Source organism: Eschrichtius robustus, chromosome 11 (assembly GCF_028021215.1).
Source record: "Eschrichtius robustus isolate mEscRob2 chromosome 11, mEscRob2.pri, whole genome shotgun sequence".
Classification (NCBI taxonomy): domain Eukaryota; kingdom Metazoa; phylum Chordata; class Mammalia; order Artiodactyla; family Eschrichtiidae; genus Eschrichtius; species Eschrichtius robustus.
In genome coordinates this window covers 11690636-11702398 of record NC_090834.1, presented here as the reverse complement: position 1 = coordinate 11702398, position 11763 = coordinate 11690636, and positions in this window count along the sequence as shown.

The following is an 11763-nucleotide window of genomic DNA, read 5'->3' as shown; positions in this document are numbered from 1 at the left end:
GATTTAAAGTGCGTCCTCCCCACTCTTTGGGTGTCTGCCCCCAACTGCCCCCAGTGGCAAGCTTTACCCCCTTGGGAAGGGGACTTGCCGCAAGCAGGGTTGGCTGTGGGCTGAAGGGACTGGTGTGTGTGCCCGTTTTGGGGGTGAGGTAGGGTGGCTCAGTGCTCGTTCACCCAGGAGGGGGTCACAAGTAAGCCACTGTGCTGGGGCCATGTGTCCCGCGCGGGTATTCTGTGTGCAAGGAACCATTGTATAACTGTGTGATTGTTGAGGTGTGGCGAGTCCCTTGTCGGACGTGCCCTTGCTTTTACTGCCTCTGTGCCGGATGTATATTTACCGTGCTCCGGGCAGGGGCAGTTCAGCTCGATCAAGGGTAGTTTTGGTGCCCAGAGTTATTGAAACTGTGTGAGTTGCACCATGGGGGCGGGTTCATCTGGACTTTAACGTGCCCGCCGCGTTCTCGGAGCTAATTTTCTCTGGCTGTCCGCGCTCCCCCAGAGGTGGGGATGCGACAGGGGACGGGCGAGGTGGTCGTGTGGCGGGACAGGGGGCTGTGCGGTCGGGAGAGGAGACTGGCCGCGGTTGAGGACGACCTCGACGCGACCCGGCAGAGGAGGCGAGAACTGCAGGGAGGACGGGCGAGCCCCACGCGACTCCCGGTTGCCGCAGGGCGCACGGGCGACGAGTAGCGCCCGCCAGGGGACCGGGCCGCGCGCCCGCTGCCTTGACTTCCCCATCCCCTCGCGGGGGAGGGGCCGCAGCGAAGAAAGTGCGCGAAGGGGCCGCGGCGGCGAGCCTCCCACGTGACGGGGCCGCGCCGAGCAGAGCGGGACCCGGCGGCGGCGGGCGCAGCAGGGCGGCCTGGAGCCCCGGGAGCGGCGCGCGCGGCCCCGGCCCGGCCGGCGTCCCGGCCTCGCGCTGCACATTCTCTCCTGGCGGCGGCGCCACCTGCGGTCGCGTTCGCCCGAACATGGCGACACGGAGCAGCAGGAGGGAGTCGCGACTCCCCTTCCTCTTCACCCTGATAGCGCTGCTGCCGCCCGGGGCTCTCGGCGAGGTCTGGCCGCAGACGCTGCCCGGCGGCCGCGCGCCCGGGCCGCAGGATCGGGGCTTCCTCGTGGTGCGGGGCGACCCGCTCGAGCTGCGGCGTGGGGCGCGCGGGGCGCCCCGGGGGGCGGACGAGAAGCCGCTCCGGAGGAGACGGAGCGCTGCCCTGCAGCCCGAGCCTATCCAGGTGTACGGACAGGTGAGCGGTCGGCCCCCGGCTTCCCCCGGCTCTCTCCTCTGCCTGCGCCGCCTCACCCCCGCATCCATCCTTGGCTGTCGCCTCCCAGGTGCAGGCACCGCTGGGGACTTCCCGGCTGGCGTTTGTTTTTTTCCCCTCCTCACATAGGAGTACAACCGTCAGCACTTGGATCGCCTTGATCTTTCCTTTTTCCTGTCGATTTTAGCAAACGGATTCCAGGGCACTCGCGGGGTGCACTGCCTGTTTCCCCAGGGTGTGTGCTCACCGGTGGAGTTTCCGGCAGGTATCGGAGGGGTGCAGCTTCATTTTCCGTGTGGATAAAAGACGGGCTTTCTTTCGTGTATCACCAGTTAGCAGCCGAGGCGAGCACCCTGCAGATGCAGTACGTTTACCCAGAACAGTCAGAGGAGGGGTTTCCACACTTACCGTTTTTAACCACAATTCAGGTGGGCAAACCTGAAAGCTTACTCTCAGGGTATAGTCAAAGCAAGAGGTGTGTGTGTGTGTGTGTGTGTGTGTGTGTGTGTGTGTGTGTGTAAGGGCTGAATTTTTTTTTTTTTTTGGTGGTGAGGGGTGAGGTTCTATCCGTTCCACACCCCTCCCCCTCCCCGCCTTTCAAAATATTGACTTTATTTTGGACAGGAATATCCCTCATGACACTTGGGAATTTGAAAGACTGCAAGAATTTGGTGGGCATTACTATTCAGTAAGTGATTTATTTCTATCTAGGCAATGGGTTTAATTAGATCATAAGGAACATGAATTTCACTTTTATGGCAGGACTTAACTTCTGGCCATTACAAAGCGAGTTTGTGGGTTAGTATCGGCGTTGGCAAACTTAATTTGTGCGTGTTACTGCCTCATGAGACTCGCAGTCCTATGGTTGAGACTGACATCGGCAAAACTGGAAGGTCGGTGGGGGAGAGAAAGTGGGAACAGTGGAGGTGGTCAATTACGTGATTTCTAGAGTCAAAATATTCCCTTCAAAGTAGAAATGGAAAGATGAGTCTGAATTCTGCGTCTCTTCACTGATTTTCCTTTAGCCATTTCGTCTTCAGGACATATACGGAGTTAAACGTTCACCCCTTGGAGCCAGGAAGAACGCTATAAACCGTCTCCCCCACCGTGCCATTTTGTTGATGACCACCAGAGCTGGGAAAGGTGAAGTGACTAGCCCAAGGTCACATGGGGCAGGGTTGCTTGCTCTTTAGTGTTTGTCTGCATTGTCTCAGTGACCTTTGAGTGATCAAATCGTCGCCCTCTCTTTATACAGTGCTTCTTAAATAACTTTTTCCTGAAGTAAAATGCATTGGCAAGAGAGGGGATAGGGATGGAGGTGAGAGGATGGGAGCATTTGCCTTCCGTCCACCAGCAGCTCCTGGGCAAGAGCGTGTGCCAGTGGGCATATAACTGCTGGTGGGCATGGGCTGCTGGGGGCCTGCCTGTTTGGCTCCCTCGTGGCTCCAGATCCTTGTTCCCTTCCCCACCCCCATCTGAAACTTCTTTTTTGTATTGTTGAAAGAAGTCAGCAAGGTCCTTGCTCCCCACGGGGACGCCAGCATCCTGATGGAGGATGGGGGAGGGAGAAAGAGAGGCTCCCTTGTTCCTTGAGGCTTCTCCATCAGCCCAGCTCCGCTGTGGGCTTGAGTCAGCTTTCTGGGGGCTGGGAGTGGAGAGCCGCAGGAGACGATCCCTTCCGGAGCTCAGGTCCCTAACATCTATAGTTTGGGCTGCGGGAACGGGAGGAGCTTCCTGGTCACAAAAATATGCACACAGGTGCCATTTCTTCCTTGGGTTTGGTTTGTGAAAGCTCCTGGGGATTTGGGGCCAGTTAAAGATGAACTGTGTTCTTCTTGGGAGGGACTAAAAAACCCTCGGCTTTTATATTTCTGAGCCAGATTGAGTTTGGTTCAGTGGAAGGTTGGAGAACTAGCCCTCGGACTCATAAGGAGGAATTCCCACCAAGGGTGAGGACCCAGAGCAGTCTTTTTTCTTCTCTGAGGCCTCCTCCCTGTGCCATTGTTCTTGGTTGCCCTGAAGTTAATAAAACTGGGATTAACTTGAATCTGTAAGGATTTGAGTTAGATAGAAGGAAGGACTTCCTGGTCCTGGGCTTTCTGCTACAAATACTGTCTGGTGCAGACCCTTTAGACTGCAAGCACAGGAATCGGTAACTGAAGGGGTCTGGCCTGCCCCTCTTGGAGCTCTGGAGGGCCGCCCAGCTATTTGGAACAATCTTTCTAGCAAAGATGTCCATTTGCCTCTGTTTTCCCTGGGACAGACCTGGTTTATACGTTGTCCCTGATGGTTATGAAAAGTGCTGTGTTCACTCAAAAAAGTGTCGGGATGCAGACTATAAATTAGGTGGCCATTCTGCTTCTAGCCCTAAGCCAATTCCCACGTTATACTCCCCCCCAATCCCCGCCCTTTAACTTTGAAATGTAAGGAATTGCCATGTTTTTCCACAGTGTCACTTGAATTCAGTGTGATTCTATATAGGGATGGGGGTGCAGATGAGGGGGTGGGGAGAGTTTTCATCCCTGCTTTCAGAAAACTTAGAATTTAAGGAGGAGATAAAGCAGATGCAAATATACAGGCATGGAAACGTACCAGACAGGGGCAAGGAAACATGGACGTGATACACCAGCCACAACTCTTCAGTGGGGTGTGAGTGGGTTGTTTGATATGGGAGGGCATGGGAGATGGAGTGATAAAGGGTCAGTGGGCTCAGACACTCTGCAGCTTCTCGCTCTCTGACCTTTGAGTGAGGTTAAGAGGATGCCTGGCAACACAGATTAGGGCTGGAAGCAGAAGCTGCCTGACGGAAGAAGCCCCAGGGGTGATGTTCAGGCCACCAGCTCCAGGGAGGGGAGCAAGAGGGCTTTTGCATCTGAGAAAGAGCCCTGTGTTGCAATCAGTGTCAGTTCTTTTTCTCTGGCTCTGCTAACCTATGGAGTAAACTAGGCTTAGTTGTGTCCCTTCTAAAACAGGCCAGATCCAAGAAGGGGGATTCCAGAATTCTTGTCACACTGGATTTCCTCCTGATTTTATGTCAGCTCCATGCCTCTGTGCCACCTGCTTTTCCCTCTGCCTCAAATGGTCTTTCCCCTGTTTCTTTCTTTGCTTGCAAAACCCCTATTCCATTTTTCAGCATCCAAGGAGTACCTCTTAGTATTCCCAGGCTCTGGTGGGAAGAGTTCTTTTGAGCTTGGTTACAGCACTGACTGCCTGGGGTTCTGATTGCTTGTTTAACTGTTTCATCTCCCTGTTTGCTCCTTGAGGGCATGGATCAAGTCTCTCCTCTGTGTCCCTGGCACTTGGGAGGCCCTTAATGAATATTTGTGGACCAGCTGCCCACCTGGAAAGAGAATGGCCTAGAGGGTAGGAAGCACATCCAAGTTATAGAAAAGGTATTTATAAGGAGGACTGTCGTGAGCCCACAATGGAGAGTGGAAATGAGTTGGCTCAGGATGTGGGTCGGGGAGCCCTGATTTTCCTGTGCTATTCTGGGGTTTATTTTGAATGAAGAGCTGGGATTCTATCATACAGAATGCTCTCTTTTAGGGCCATCATGGTATTGCTAATGGTATTGTTTTGGGGAAAAATCCTTTGGAATGAAGCGCAAAGCCTAACAGGATTTACAGGTTCATTTTCCTTCCAATGAGCTCTCTCTTCATAATTCCTGCTTTTTAGAGTACAGGGAGTATTCAGTGTCCTGATTTGAGACTGAAAATAAAGTGTCTGTTACAGCACCAAGGCCCTGAGACAAAGAGCCTCCTTTGGGGGTGGAAGACTGTGTAGCTTTAGATCTCTTTGGGGTAGATTCTTGTACGATACACTTGCTTGGGAAAGAATTGGCTGGTTGATTCTGAAGTTAGGATGTTTGACCTGTATGCTTCCAAAAGATGAGAAGGCAAAGCATTTGCGGTTTCAAGTTGACTTCTTCTGCATAGGTGAAGGATTCCTTGGCGTTTTGGGTTGGCTTGATCAGGGGTGTGACCTTGAAAAAATTCCTGGTCTCACTTGGCATCTTTTCTTGGGCACAGTTCTTGGCTCGGCCTCTGGCCACTGTTTAATAGCTGGCCCTGTCTCGGGGCGTGGCAGGCGGAGGCTTTGAGAGGTGGAAGGGATGGGAGGCAAAGGGACAGGGAAGGGGAGTGAGGAGATGGAGAATGAAAGGGATGAAATGGAAAGCCATCCAGTCTGTTTATTTAGCCTTCAGTAGGTAATGCATGTTTGCAAAACAATATTTGAACAAAAGAGTATGTAGTGAGAAGTAAATTTCTCTCCCTTACATGACCCCATTCACCCAGTGTCCACGGTCATCAGTTTTTTGTGTGTCCTTCCAAAAACGTTCTACACATTTGTAACATATATGGACATAAAATTTGAAACTTGAAATATCAGCGGCTTTCTATTATCCCTAGCCCCTGATATCATGAATAATGACATCAGCTCCAAAATATATTTATGGCATAATTACTGTCAATAGGAAGGGAGCTACCCGAAGTGTCAGAGTATAAAATAGATTGTTACTTCTCCTCCGGGCCAGGGTGGAAAATACCAGTCCACTTCAAGGATGCCGGCCAGCCAGGGCCAGGAGAGCAGCATTATGTAGCCCTCTTGTCACCTGGAAAGGTGCTGGAGGGCAGTTCCCTAGAGATGTAGAGCCCAGGTTTGTGAGAACATCAGAATACTGAGATCACGGATCTTGGCTTTAACTCATGTTCTTTTCGAAAATGTTTTCTTTAGATTCTGTAAAGTGGAGTTAATAGTATGCTTAATAAACTGCTTTGAGACCTGGGATCCAGGAGGCAGATTCTGACAGCAGTGAACATCCCAAAGCAAAAAATGGATGCTGTAGGAACATTTCATTGTCGTATTTTGGGCTGTTCCTCCTTAGAGATGACGGCCATCTTGGTAGTGTCATTGTTTAATCCCAGGGCCAAGGATGGATGGAGCCGAGCCTTGTACTATCCCCTGTAATGGACAGACACAGGAGCATGCAAATAATCTGGAGAGCAGGTAACCCAAAGAATAACCTATTTGCCTTTGCTATGTATTTATTTAGTGTTGTTGTTTTTTTCTTAAGGATCAGTTTACCTTCCTAATTAAATTTTGCTTAGGTGAATATTAAAATGAGTTTGCATTCTTTGAGCAGCTGATATGCAAAATGGCCGGCATACCTGTGTTAAGGGAAAGCCAGTTTGGGGTTTAGAATTTTTGATAATAATTCAGATGTAGATAATTTGAGAGTTGACCACGTAGAAATATATTAAAACGAGGTATTATAGTAACCTTTCCTCCATTTTTGGGGGGTTCAGGTGTGATGGAACATAAAGGAGAGCTCACTGCATTTTGGTTTGAATGTTCATTAGTATTTCAGCAGAAGTGGTCTGGGCTGCAGGGCTGAGGCATCTTTGTCGAGCACAAAACCTTTCTGTGCATTCCCTAGGTATGCCGGAATCTGTTGGCACATGGCATATTCAGTCCAGCCATGTAAATGCAAAAATCAATTTCCCTCAGTTTAAAATGAGCTGCAGTTAATTTCGACCTAATTTACTGGTTTATCGACCTGTGAACCTTGGGTCTTCGAAGAAGTGGCACGGGCAGCCTTCTAGCATCCAAGTGGCTGATGATGCCGTAAATCAGAGAAGGTGGATGGACTGCTGATTAAGATCAAGATTTGGGTTTCCTCCCAGTGTTATTGTGAGACCCTCAACTTTTTATTGTAACATGAGGAATGCTTTGAGCGTTTTGGGTTGGGTTCCATAAAAATAGGACTTCATAAGTTACATGACTTTTGTAGTCATGACCACAACAGGGAGTTAAAAATAATTACAAAATTCTGTTATCCACTGCGTAATTGTTAATAATAATGGTAACATCCATGGTCATGTCACTGCTTCTGGCCAGGAGCTGGAAAGGTTTATCTTCCTGACGTCGTGTCAGGTCTTCTCTTCAAAGGATCTTCCCGCCATGACGGAAATATTCTGGATCTGTGCTGACCAGGGTGTCCGCTAGCCATCTGTGGCAGTTGAGGCTTGAAATGTGGCTGGTGTGACCGAAGAATTGAATTTATTTTCCTTTCATTGAATTTTCATCGAGTTAAATTTAAGTTGAAACGGCCCCATGTGGCCCTTGGACAGCATAGCTTTAACCGGTTGCGTGAAGTTCCCTTTCCCAGTGGTGGCAACTGGTGCTTCACCCAGGGGAGAAGCTTGTAGCCACAGCAAGGCCTGTCTTGGTTTCCACCACAAACGGGGGAGGGAAAGCGAGAGTTGAGGGCTGCTGTCTGAACCTGAGGCTTTGGTGGCTGCTGGCTGCCAGGTTGAGTGTGGGGAGACCCTGGCCTTTCTTTCCCGGGTAAGGCTGCATCAGGGGGTGTGGTGGAGGGTGCCGTGGGTGCCCTGTTCATCTTAGCAGCTGCCTCTGCACAGCTGTCTCCTCCCATCAGGGACCCGGGCACTGGAGGCTGACCTGTGTGCCTTCGCTTTTGATGTGGCTTTGCCCAGACAGCCCACGTGGCCCGGGTGGTGTGCAGACCCTGTGCATCTGTTTAGCCGAGAAAGCTGTAGCTGGTGCCTTAACGTGCGGGCCACCTCCCCACCCCTGCCCTCCGCTTCCTGGGCTCGCCTTGTCTTCCCTCAATGCAGCCAGGTTTGTCTTGCGTCCCTGCAGCCCTGCAGGCTGGCATGAAGACAAACAGTGTGGGCGTGGGCGTGGGCATGGGGTCTTCATCACTGCCTGGGACCCCCGCCTCCCGCCAGCCCTCTAACCCCGCACGCCGCTGCCGCTGCAGGCGCTCGACTCGGCAAATCGGGACCCTTCACCATGATTTATCTCCAGTCCCCTGAATTAGATTCAAAACACCACTACAAATTCTCCGAAAGGCAGGCTGATGTGATTACGTCCCAAATTGGAGTGGCAGACAAGGGCAATAAAAAGATGTACTTGTATCATATTCCTGTTTTGTGCTGTGTAGGGACCAACGTGTGGTTTATTATCTCCCTCCCCCTCCCTTTGTTTTCGTTTTTCAAATGAGGAAAGTAACCAATATTACATCTTTTATTTAGAAAAGAGACTAGCCTGTTGAATAGAAACCCTCTGCCCCCAAATAACTGGATCGAAAGGGGGAAGATGGCTGGGTTGATTCTTACCTAAATAAATGAGGGTTTGAGCCAATGGGTGGGTCCTGAATGGAGATTTTAATGTGTTAGTTGGGACTGAGGTGAGATCCAGTCTACTTTGATGGTCTGGGGAGCTGAATAGTGTCAGGGTGAAATTCTTCACTCTTAGGAAACCTCTGCGTCCAGAAGAAATTGGGAGAAGCTGGGATAATCTGATGGAGCTTGGAGGGCCAGGGTTAAAAATAACCCTGGGAGTAAAAGCCAGTTTAGGGACTGTCTCTGGGGAGCCTGGCGTGGGTGCATCTGAGAAGAGCCATGTATGGGGGAGGGGCCCAGATAGTAAAGGACTCTATTTCTCTGTTAGCCCAGGGGATACAGGCAAGACGTTTCCATGTGGGTCTATGCCAGGGGCCTGGGGAGAAGGCCTGCCCCAGGGTCCCAGCAGAGGAAGCTGCCAATGGCAGGGAGTGGGGACAGAGGTGGCTGGGTGGGGCCTGTGAGGCTATGGGAGGGTTTGGAAGAGACCTGAAATGTTTTAAAGCTGTGCTCCATTAATTGGGTAACATGAGACTGTGTACCTATAACTTACCTCATCTGTATGTATTTAGTTCCCTGAAGTTCTCTGAATAGTTCTTTAAAACAAATCCTGCAGTTAACTGTGCACGTGGTTTGCTGGATTGGGCGAGGTGTGCTGCTGTGGAGGTGAGGCAGGGGTTCCTGCAGAAACAAGCCTCGGACCTGGAGAGGGGAAGAATTCAGGAGTGGATGTGCAGAGCTGGATGGAGGAGAAAGGCTGTCATCACAGGGTTGCGGAGTTAAGCTGGTGGGGGGGGGTGCCCAGGGGCTTCTCCTGCCCTCCTGGTAGCAGAGACATCTCACAGGACTGAAAGGTTGGCCTTAAACCACTGGTAAGGTGAGGTCTTGAGGTGTTTGGTTCTGGGATGTCATGTAAATACTTTCCCCTTGGGGCAAGGGAAGTGCTAGAAATCAGTGCCACCTCTGCGTTGGTTGGTTCGTTGGAGCCTTGGGAACCGGAGCTTGGGTTTCCCCACGTTTCGAATCTTGGGTGTGGAGTGAGGGGAAGGCTGCCTGAGCGCAAGGCTTGGCCACAACTGGCTTCTTTTTTTTTAATAAATTTATTTATTTATTTATTTATTTATTTTTGGCTGTCTTGGGTCTTCGTTGCTGCGCGTGGGCTTTCTCTAGTTGCAGCGAGCGGAGGCTACTCTTCGTTGCGGTGCACGGGCTTCTCATTGCTGTGGCTTCTCTTGTTGCGGAGCGCAGGTTCTAAAGTGCAGGCTCAGTAGTTGTGGCACACGGCCTCAGTAGTTGTGGCTTGCGGGCTCTAGAGTGCAGGCTCAGTAGTTGTGGCACACGGCCTCAGTAGTTGTGGCTCGTGGGCTCTAGAGCGCAGGCTCAGTAGTTGTGGCGCACGGGCTTACTTGCTCCACGGCATGTGGGATCTTCCCGGACCAGGGCTCTGACCCGTGTCCCCTGCATTGGCAGGCAGATTCTTAACCACTGCGCCACTAGGGAAATCTCCATGACTGGCTTCTGAGCTTGACCCGGACGTGCAGTGTTTCACCAGTGTATGTATGTATGTTGTTACTTCCTGCTCTTAGGCCTCAGTGTTCCAATCCTGGTGATGCTCACGGTAATTTTTTATGTGCTGCCATTTTGTGAAGAATGGTTTATTTTGGTATAAAGACCATACCAGTAACAAGAGGAAATAACGTTTTAGCATTTTGAAGTTTATGAAATATATTCACGGATAAGATCTCATTTGATTTGCAGGTAAGCCTTGTTTATTTATTTTTTAATTTTTTTTTTAGCAATGTGAAAGGAAGTCTTTATTTGTTTTCTAGGGAGGACTAGTAGCCAGGATCACTATTAAAGACTAAATCTTAATAAGAGGCATCCATACATTAAAAGAAATACCAGCACATATTTTTATTCTGTAATAATTTTGTCTCTCTCCCCTTTTGACATCCCTAAGAAATCCACTTTGCCAAAGAATAACTTTCCCCCTGCAGAGCTTTTCCAGTACATGTCAACACAGTGAATTTTCCCTCCTTTAGTAATAAAGCAGAAGTGACCAGGGCACCTTCTGTGGCCAGGCTGGTGGGCAGCTGGGATGTTGGTTGGCAAGACCCTGAATTGTGTGGATGTTGCTCATAGGGTGGTGATGGTTCGAGCAGAACTTTCCACTGGCTCTGTGGTGTCACACATCTTCAGGTAAGATTTTTCTCTGTTCACAGATGAGTATCTTGAGGCTCCAAAAGGCAAACGGACGTCCCCCAGGTTGTGCAGCCCATCAATCGTCGAGACCAGGACTCAAACCCAAGCCTCTGACTTGTCTCAGATTTACGGTGGCACCTTTCCCTCTTGTAAATATTCCAGTGAACGCCTTGCTTTCAGCCAGGGGTCCGGTGGCTGTGATCTCTTTTGTTCCCCCTTCAAAACCTAGAGATCTCATATAATGCCACCCTTTCCTTGGCTCTCCTGGCTACACTAGTTTACTTTTAACTTTTCAAATTTGTCAAGTTCCAGGTCCCTCCCCGTTCCTGGATTTCGCTCTGTTCTTCCTCTGGATCTGTCTTTTCTGTTCTCCATCCCTTTTGCCCTGGACTCCTCCCTCTTCATCCTTATGGTACCCACTGGGGGTCTTGTCTTCAGTGCAGCCCTGCACTTGGTTATGCCCCCCCGGCTCCCACATTTAACATCTGTAAGCATTATTCATGAAATTAATTGTTTAACGTTTGTTTCCCCTACTGATTTAAGAGTCATGAGGCAGGACCTAGAAGTCTGCTGTTTCTTTGACACCTAGTAGAGCATCTGGTATGTAGTAAGTGCTCAGTTAATCTCTGCTGAATGAATGAGGTGGGGGGCTATTTATGGTGGAGCTGCAGAGCCAAAGTGGAGGGTCAGGGAAAGTGGATGTTCTGGAACCATCCTACACAGGTGAATCGTGATTTAAGGCTAGTCCTGGTTCAGGGTGTCCAGCAGCCAGTAGACACCGGTGAGGGGCTTGCTGTGCTCTCAGTGCTGTGTGCCCCACTCTGCGGTCCTGGGTTTTAAGGCAGATGGAAACCCCACTTCTAGATCTTTCTTTGGGTTTAACCCCATCTGCAAGGTGTGGAAGGTGGTTTAGATGTTCCCTGAGGTTCCTTCTGGCCCAGATATTTTCTTCTTTTTCTTACTTGCCAACTGGTGAATTAAGGGGTGATTATTTTCATGACAAAGAGATTTTTCACAGTTGTTTTTTTTTTTGTAGGGAGCCCTCCCAGAACAGCAGAGCAGGCTATTTGCTAAATGACAAACTGGGCTTCACCAGGAGGGAGTGGCAGATAGAGGTCAATGGCGGGTGGATTCTACTTGCCGAAGATT